The sequence below is a fragment of the Oncorhynchus keta genome, chromosome 12 (genome assembly GCF_023373465.1).
Source record: "Oncorhynchus keta strain PuntledgeMale-10-30-2019 chromosome 12, Oket_V2, whole genome shotgun sequence".
Classification (NCBI taxonomy): domain Eukaryota; kingdom Metazoa; phylum Chordata; class Actinopteri; order Salmoniformes; family Salmonidae; genus Oncorhynchus; species Oncorhynchus keta.
This window is the reverse complement of record NC_068432.1, coordinates 55762596-55771837: the sequence shown is the minus strand read 5'-3', so window position 1 is coordinate 55771837 and position 9242 is coordinate 55762596. Positions and strand designations below refer to the sequence as shown.

The window sequence follows — 9242 nt, the reverse complement described above, 5'->3', positions numbered from 1 at the left end:
ATGGGAACAACACACAGGATAGAGGGGCTTCATGGGAACAGCACACAGGATAGAGGGGCTTCATGGGAACAACACACAGGATAGAGGGGCTTCATGGGAACAACACACAGGATAGAGGGGCTTCATGGGAACAGCACACAGGATAGAGGGGCTTCATGGGAACAACACACAGGATAGAGGGGCTTCATGGGAACAACACACAGGATAGAGGGGCTTCATGGGAACAACACACAGGATAGAGGGGCTTCATGGGAACAGCACACAGGATAGAGGGGCTTCATGGGAACAACACACAGGATAGAGGGGCTTCATGGGAACAACACACAGGATAGAGGGGCTTCATGGGAACAGCACACAGGATAGAGGGGCTTCATGGGAACAACACACAGGATAGAGGAGCTTCATGGGAACAGCACACAGGATAGAGGGGCTTCATGGGAACAACACACAGGATAGAGGGGCTTCGTGGGAACAACACCCAGGATAGAGGGGCTTCATGTGAACAGCACACAGGATAGAGGGGCTTACAACACCCAGGATAGAGGGGCTTCATGGGAACACCACACAGGATAGAGGAGCTTCATGGGAACAACACACAGGATAGAGGGGCTTCATGAGAACAGCACACAGGATAGAGGGGCTTACAACACCCAGGATAGAGGGGCTTCATGAGAACAATATGACACTTCTCTCCTGCTGTATACATAGATGATTAACCAAATAGACTAGTCGAATCTTGAAATCAGAATGGACACGGACATATACTCTCTACCTTCCCTCTCCTTCTCTCACTGAGAAAACAGAGCTGATGACGAGTGGAGGAACACAGGACAGGAAGAGAGCTGATGACGGGTGGAGGAACACAGGACAGGAAGAGAGCTGATGATGGGTGGAGGAACACAGGACAGGAAGAGAGCTGATGACGGGTGGAGGAACACAGGACAGGAAGAGAGCTGATGACAGGTGGAGGAACACAGGACAGGAAGAGAGCTGATGACAGGTGGAGGAACACAGGACAGGAAGAGAGCTGATGACGGGTGGAGGAACACAGGACAGGAAGAGAGCTGATGACAGGTGGAGGAACACAGGACAGGAAGAGAGCTGATGACAGGTGGAGGAACACAGGACAGGAAGAGAGCTGATGACAGGTGGAGGAACACAGGACAGGAAGAGAGCTGATGACAGGTGGAGGAACACAGGACAGAAAGAGAGCTGATGATGGGTGGAGGAACACAGGACAGGAACAGAGCTGATGACAGGTGGAGGAACACAGGACAGAAAGAGAGCTGATGATGGGTGGAGGAACACAGGACAGAAAGAGAGCTGATGACAGGTGGAGGAACACAGGACAGGAAGAGAGCTGATGACAGGTGGAGGAACACAGGACAGGAAGAGAGCTGATGACAGGTGGAGGAACACAGGACAGGAACAGAGCTGATGACAGGTGGAGGAACACAGGACAGGAAGAGAGCTGATGACAGGTGGAGGAACACAGGACAGGAAGAGAGCTGATGACTGGTGGAGGAACACAGGACAGGAAGAGAGCTGATGACAGGTGGAGGAACACAGGACAGGAAGAGAGCTGATGACAGGTGGAGGAACACAGGACAGGAAGAGAGCTGATAATGGGTGGAGGAACACAGGACAGGAAGAGGAGAGAGAAGAGAACAGAGATCTGACATGACTGAGTGATGTGTTATAACTAATGTGGCAGATAATGAGTTCTGACATGACAGAGGCTGTGATTGATTCCACACACACACACACACACACACACACACACACACACACACACACACACACACACACACACACACACACACACTTACACTCACGCGCACACACACACACACACACACACACACACACACACACACACACACACACACACACACACACACACACACACACACACACACACACACACACACACACACACACACGGAGGAGAGGAAATGCCTCATACCCAACGGCTGGGTCTAATCCTGAATGCTGATTGGTTATAACTCCATTCCAGCCAGTGTCTATTCCACAAGTTGCCCACGGCTAAATCTACGACGTTAAAATGCCCAGTCAGACAATGTATAGCTTGTAAAACTGTAAAAAGCATCTAGACATTATCTCCCCTTTCTTTTAGACTTGCAATTGGTTTGAGATTTGACTAAAGTCCCTCTGACATGTCCTACATTGTTTCAACATTGAAATTGGATCTCCAGCTGTCCCATAGTGATGATCGTGTCGGGAGTCGGGACGAGACACACAGGCAGCTTTTCTCAACCAGTTGAAATCATGAATCGGTATCATTTTTATGGATCTATACACGAATAAATGTCGATAGAAACCAGGTCAAAGCAAACCAAGTGCAGCTAGTTTACCGTCTTTCAGCTCCCGTGTGAAGTGAATGTGTTGGCTGTGTTGTTGGCTGTGTTGTTGGCTGTGTTGTTGGCTGTGTTGTTGGCTGTGTTGTTGCCTGTGTTGTTGGCTGTGTTGTTGGCTGTGTTGTTGGCTGTGTTGTTGGCTGTGGTGTTTAGCTGTGGTGTTGGCTGTGTTGGCTGTGTTGTTGGCTGTGTTGTTGGCTGTGTTGTTGGCTGTGTTGTTGGCTGTGTTGTTGGCTGTGTTGTTGGCTGTGTTGTTGGCTGTAGTGTTGGCTGTAGTGTTGGCTGTGTTGTTGGCTGTGTTGTTGGCTGTGTTGTTGGCTGTGTTGTTGGCTGTGTTGTTGGCTGTGTTGTTGGCTGTGTTGTTGGCTGTAGTGTTGGCTGTAGTGTTGGCTGTGTTGTTGGCTGTGTTGTTGGCTGTGTTGTTGGCTGTGTTGTTGGCTGTGTTGTTGGCTGTAGTGTTGGCTGTAGTGTTGGCTGTGTTGTTAACTGTAGTGTTGGCTGTAGTGTTGGCTGTGTTGTTGGCTGTGTTGTTGACTGTGTTGTTGGCTGTGTTGTTGGCTGTGTTGTTGGCTGTAGTGTTGGCTGTGTTGTTGGCTGTGTTGTTAACTGTAGTGTTGGCTGTAGTGTTGGCTGTGTTGTTGGCTGTGTTGTTGACTGTGTTGTTGGCTGTGTTGTTGGCTGTGTTGTTGGCTGTAGTGTTGGCTGTGTTGTTGGCTGTGTTGTTGGCTGTGTTGTTGGCTGTGTTGTTGGCTGTAGTGTTGGCTGTGTTGTTGGCTGTAGTGTTGGCTGTGTTGTTGGCTGTGTTGTTGGCTGTAGTGTTGGCTGTGTTGTTAACTGTAGTGTTGGCTGTGTTGTTGGCTGTGTTGTTTAGCTATGTTGTTGGCTGTGTTGTTGGCTGTGTTGTTGGCTGTGTTGTTAACTGTAGTGTTGGCTGTGTTGTTGGCTGTGTTGTTGGCTGTGTTGTCTAGCTATGTTGTTGGCTGTAGTGTTGGCTGTGTTGTTGGCTGTGTTGTTGGCTGTGTTGTTTAGCTATGTTGTTGGCTGTGTTGTTGGCTGTGTTGTTTAGCTATGTTGTTGGCTGTAGTGTTGGCTGTGTTGTTGGCTGTGTTGTTGGCTGTGTTGTTTAGCTATGTTGTTGGCTGTGTTGTTGGCTGTGTTGTTGGCTGTGTTGTTAACTGTATTGTTGGCTGTGTTGTTGGCTGTGTTGTTGGCTGTGTTGTCTAGCTATGTTGTTGGCTGTAGTGTTGGCTGTGTTGTTGGCTGTGTTGTTGGCTGTGTTGTTTAGCTATGTTGTTGGCTGTGTTGTTGGCTGTGTTGTTGGCTGTGTTGTTTAGCTATGTTGTTGGCTGTGTTGTTGGCTGTGTTGTTGGCTGTGTTGTTAACTGTAGTGTTGGCTGTGTTGTTGGCTGTGTTGTTGGCTGTGTTGTTTAGCTATGTTGTTGGCTGTGTTGTTAACTGTAGTGTTGGCTGTGTTGTTGGCTGTGTTGTTAACTGTGTTGTTGGCTGTGTTGTTGGCTGTGTTGTTGGCTGTGTTGTTGGCTGTGTTGTTTAGCTGTGTTGTTGGCTGTGTTGTTTAGCTGTGTTGTTGGCTGTGTTGTTGGCTGTGTTGTTTAGCTATGTTGTTGGCTGTGTTGTTGGCTGTGTTGTTGGCTGTGTTGTTGGCTGTGTTGTTAACTGTGTTCTTAGCTGTAGTGTTGGCTGTGTTGTTGGCTGTGTTGTTAACTGTGTTGTTAGCTGTAGTGTTGGCTGTGTTGTTGGCTGTGTTGTTGGCTGTGTTGTTTAGCTATGTTGTTGGCTGTGTTGTTGGCTGTGTTGTTTAGCTGTGTTGTTGGCTGTGTTGTTTAGCTGTGTTGTTTAGCTATGTTGTTGGCTGTGTTGTTGGCTGTGTTGTTGGCTGTGTTGTTTAGCTATGTTGTTGGCTGTGTTGTTGGCTGTGTTGTTGGCTGTGTTGTTTAGATATGTTGTTTAGCTGTGTTGTTTAGCTGTGTTGTTAGCTGTAATGTTGGCTGTGTTGTTGGCTGTGTTGTTAGCTGTAGTGTTGACTGTGTTGTTGGCTGTGTTGTTTAGCTGTGTTGTTAGCTGTAGTGTTGGCTGTGTTGTTGGCTGTGTTGTTTAGCTGTGTTGTTGGCTGTGTTGTTTAGCTGTGTTGTTGGCTGTGTTGTTGGCTGTGTTGTTGGCTGTGTTGTTGGCGGTGTTGTTTAGCTATGTTGTTTAGCTGTGTTGTTGGCTGTGTTGTTGGCTGTGTAGTTGGCTGTGTTGTTTAGCTGTGTTGTTTAGCTGTGTTGTTGGCTGTGTTGTTTAGCTGTGTTGTTGGCTGTGTTGTTTAGCTGTGTTGTTGGCTGTGTTGTTGGCTGTGTTGTTTAGCGGTGTTGTTGGCTGTGTTGTTGGCTGTGTTGTTTCGCTATGTTGTTTAGCTGTGTTGTTTAGCTATGTTGTTTAGCTGTGTTGTTTAGCTATGTTGTTTAGCTGTGTTGTTTAGCTGTGTTGTTTAGCTGTGTTGTTAACTGTGTTGTTTAGCTGTGTTGTTGGCTGTGTTGTTTAGCTGTGTTGTTGGCTGTGTTGTTGGCTGTGTTGTTTAGCGGTGTTGTTGGCTGTGTTGTTGGCTGTGTTGTTTAGCTGTGTTGTTGGCTGTGTTGTTTAGCTGTGTTGTTGGTTGTGTTGTTGGCTGTGTTGTTTAGCGGTGTTGTTGGCTGTGTTGTTGGCTGTGTTGTTTGCTATGTTGTTTAGCTGTGTTGTTAGCTATGTTGTTTAGCTGTGTTGTTTAGCTGTGTTGTTTAGCTATGTTGTTTAGCTGTGTTGTTTAGCTGTGTTGTTTAGCTGTGTTGTTAACTGTAGTGTTGGCTGTAGTGTTGGCTGTGTTGTTGGCTGTGTTGTTGACTGTGTTGTTGGCTGTGTTGTTGGCTGTGTTGTTGGCTGTAGTGTTGGCTGTGTTGTTGGCTGTGTTGTTAACTGTAGTGTTGGCTGTAGTGTTGGCTGTGTTGTTGGCTGTGTTGTTGGCTGTGTTGTTGGCTGTGTTGTTGGCTGTGTTGTTGGCTGTAGTGTTGGCTGTGTTGTTGGCTGTGTTGTTGGCTGTGTTGTTGGCTGTGTTGTTGGCTGTAGTGTTGGCTGTGTTGTTGGCTGTAGTGTTGGCTGTGTTGTTGGCTGTGTTGTTGGCTGTAGTGTTGGCTGTGTTGTTAACTGTAGTGTTGGCTGTGTTGTTGGCTGTGTTGTTTAGCTATGTTGTTGGCTGTGTTGTTGGCTGTGTTGTTGGCTGTGTTGTTAACTGTAGTGTTGGCTGTGTTGTTGGCTGTGTTGTTGGCTGTGTTGTTTAGCTATGTTGTTGGCTGTAGTGTTGGCTGTGTTGTTGGCTGTGTTGTTGGCTGTGTTGTTTAGCTATGTTGTTGGCTGTGTTGTTGGCTGTGTTGTTTAGCTATGTTGTTGGCTGTAGTGTTGGCTGTGTTGTTGGCTGTGTTGTTGGCTGTGTTGTTTAGCTATGTTGTTGGCTGTGTTGTTGGCTGTGTTGTTGGCTGTGTTGTTAACTGTAGTGTTGGCTGTGTTGTTGGCTGTGTTGTTGGCTGTGTTGTCTAGCTATGTTGTTGGCTGTAGTGTTGGCTGTGTTGTTGGCTGTGTTGTTGGCTGTGTTGTTTAGCTATGTTGTTGGCTGTGTTGTTGGCTGTGTTGTTGGCTGTGTTGTTTAGCTATGTTGTTGGCTGTGTTGTTGGCTGTGTTGTTGGCTGTGTTGTTAACTGTAGTGTTGGCTGTGTTGTTGGCTGTGTTGTTGGCTGTGTTGTTTAGCTATGTTGTTGGCTGTGTTGTTAACTGTAGTGTTGGCTGTGTTGTTGGCTGTGTTGTTAACTGTGTTGTTGGCTGTGTTGTTGGCTGTGTTGTTGGCTGTGTTGTTGGCTGTGTTGTTTAGCTGTGTTGTTGGCTGTGTTGTTTAGCTGTGTTGTTGGCTGTGTTGTTGGCTGTGTTGTTTAGCTATGTTGTTGGCTGTGTTGTTGGCTGTGTTGTTGGCTGTGTTGTTGGCTGTGTTGTTAACTGTGTTCTTAGCTGTAGTGTTGGCTGTGTTGTTGGCTGTGTTGTTAACTGTGTTGTTAGCTGTAGTGTTGGCTGTGTTGTTGGCTGTGTTGTTGGCTGTGTTGTTTAGCTATGTTGTTGGCTGTGTTGTTGGCTGTGTTGTTTAGCTGTGTTGTTGGCTGTGTTGTTTAGCTGTGTTGTTTAGCTATGTTGTTGGCTGTGTTGTTGGCTGTGTTGTTGGCTGTGTTGTTTAGCTATGTTGTTGGCTGTGTTGTTGGCTGTGTTGTTGGCTGTGTTGTTTAGATATGTTGTTTAGCTGTGTTGTTTAGCTGTGTTGTTAGCTGTAATGTTGGCTGTGTTGTTGGCTGTGTTGTTAGCTGTAGTGTTGACTGTGTTGTTGGCTGTGTTGTTTAGCTGTGTTGTTAGCTGTAGTGTTGGCTGTGTTGTTGGCTGTGTTGTTTAGCTGTGTTGTTGGCTGTGTTGTTTAGCTGTGTTGTTGGCTGTGTTGTTGGCTGTGTTGTTGGCTGTGTTGTTGGCGGTGTTGTTTAGCTATGTTGTTTAGCTGTGTTGTTGGCTGTGTTGTTGGCTGTGTAGTTGGCTGTGTTGTTTAGCTGTGTTGTTTAGCTGTGTTGTTGGCTGTGTTGTTTAGCTGTGTTGTTGGCTGTGTTGTTTAGCTGTGTTGTTGGCTGTGTTGTTGGCTGTGTTGTTTAGCGGTGTTGTTGGCTGTGTTGTTGGCTGTGTTGTTTCGCTATGTTGTTTAGCTGTGTTGTTTAGCTATGTTGTTTAGCTGTGTTGTTTAGCTATGTTGTTTAGCTGTGTTGTTTAGCTGTGTTGTTTAGCTGTGTTGTTAACTGTGTTGTTTAGCTGTGTTGTTGGCTGTGTTGTTTAGCTGTGTTGTTGGCTGTGTTGTTGGCTGTGTTGTTTAGCGGTGTTGTTGGCTGTGTTGTTGGCTGTGTTGTTTAGCTGTGTTGTTGGCTGTGTTGTTTAGCTGTGTTGTTGGTTGTGTTGTTGGCTGTGTTGTTTAGCGGTGTTGTTGGCTGTGTTGTTGGCTGTGTTGTTTGCTATGTTGTTTAGCTGTGTTGTTAGCTATGTTGTTTAGCTGTGTTGTTTAGCTGTGTTGTTTAGCTATGTTGTTTAGCTGTGTTGTTTAGCTGTGTTGTTTAGCTGTGTTGTTAACTGTGTTGTTTGCTGTGTTGTTTAGCTGTGTTGTTGGCTGTGTTGTTTAGCGGTGTTGTTGGCTGTGTTGTTGGCTGTGTTGTTTAGCAATGTTGTTTAGCTGTGTTGTTTAGCTATGTTGTTTAGCTGTGTTGTTTAGCTGTGTTGTTTAGCTATGTTGTTTAGCTGTGTTGTTTAGCTGTGTTGTTTAGCTGTTTTGTGTAGCTGTGTTGTTTAGCTGTGTTGTTGGCTGTGTTGTTTAGCTGTGTTGTTGGCTGTGTTGTTGGCTGTGTTGTTTAGCTGTGTTGTTGGCTGTGTTGTTTAGCTGTGTTGATGGCTGTGTTGTTTAGCTGTGTTGATGGCTGTGTTGTTTAGCTGTGTTACTTAGCTATGTTATTTAGCTGTGTTGTTGGCAGCGTTGTTTAGCTGTGTTGTTTAGCTGTGTTGTTGGCTGTGTTGTTGGCTGTGTTGTTAGCTGTGTTGTTTAGCTGTGTTGTTGGCTGTGTTGTTGGCTGTGTTGTTTAGCTGTGTTGTTAGCTGTGTTGTTTAGCTGTGTTGTTTAGCTGTGTTGTTGGCTGTGTTGTTGGCTGTGTTGTTGGCTGTGTTGTTTAGCTGTGTTGTTAGCTGTGTTGTTTAGCTGTGTTGTTTATTTGTGTTGATGGCTGTGTTGTTGGCGGTGTTGTTGGCTGTGTTGTTTAGCTGTGTTGTTTATTTGTGTTGTTGGCTGTGTTGTTGGCTAGCTCCTCTGCACATTGTCTATGCCAAGTGAAATCGCGCCTCATTAGCTGATCGTTAAAGATGTGTCAAAATAAATGTCTTTAGAAAACACCTTAAACAAATGGAAGCGCAGCTAATTTGCTGTTTTCCTGGCTGCTTGTTGTAACATTTAGAACGAACGACTGGGTCACGTCCAAAGATACAGAACAACTGGGTCACGTCCAAAGATACAGAACAACTGGGTCACGTCCAAAGATACAGAACAACTGGGTCACGTCCAAAGATACAGAACAACTGGGTCACGTCCAAAGATACAGAACAACTGGGTCACGTCCAAAGATACAGAACAACTGGGTCACGTCCAAAGATACAGAACAACTGGGTCACGTCCAAAGATACAGAACAACTGGGTCACGTCCAAAGACACAGAACAACTGGGTCACGTCCAAAGATACAGAACGACTGGGTCACGTCCAAAGATACAGAACGACTGGGTCACGTCCAAAGATACAGAACGACTGGGTCACGTCCAAAGATACAGAACGACTGGGTCACGTCCAAAGATACAGAACGACTGGGTCACGTCCAAAGATACAGAACGACTGGGTCACGTCCAAAGATACAGAACAACTGGGTCACGTCCAAAGATACAGAACGACTGGGTCACGTCCAAAGATACAGAACAACTGGGTCACGTCCAAAGATACAGAACGACTGGGTCACGTCCAAAGATACAGAACAACTGGGTCACGTCCAAAGATACAGAACAACTGGGTCACGTCCAAAGATACAGAACGACTGGGTCACGTCCAAAGATACAGAACAACTGGGTCACGTCCAAAGATACAGAACAACTGGGTCACGTCCAAAGATACAGAACAACTGGGTCACGTCCAAAGATACAGAACAACTGGGTCACGTCCAAAGATACAGAACGACTGGGTCACGTCCAAAGATACAGAACGACTGGGTCACGTCCAAAGATACAGAACAACT

General features: G+C 46.3%; 1 pseudogene; it reads right to left on the bottom strand.

The window, feature by feature from the left end:
- Positions 1 to 9242, bottom strand: part of LOC118382393 (phospholipid phosphatase-related protein type 1-like) — a 198521-nt pseudogene that overhangs the window by 150929 nt on the left and 38350 nt on the right.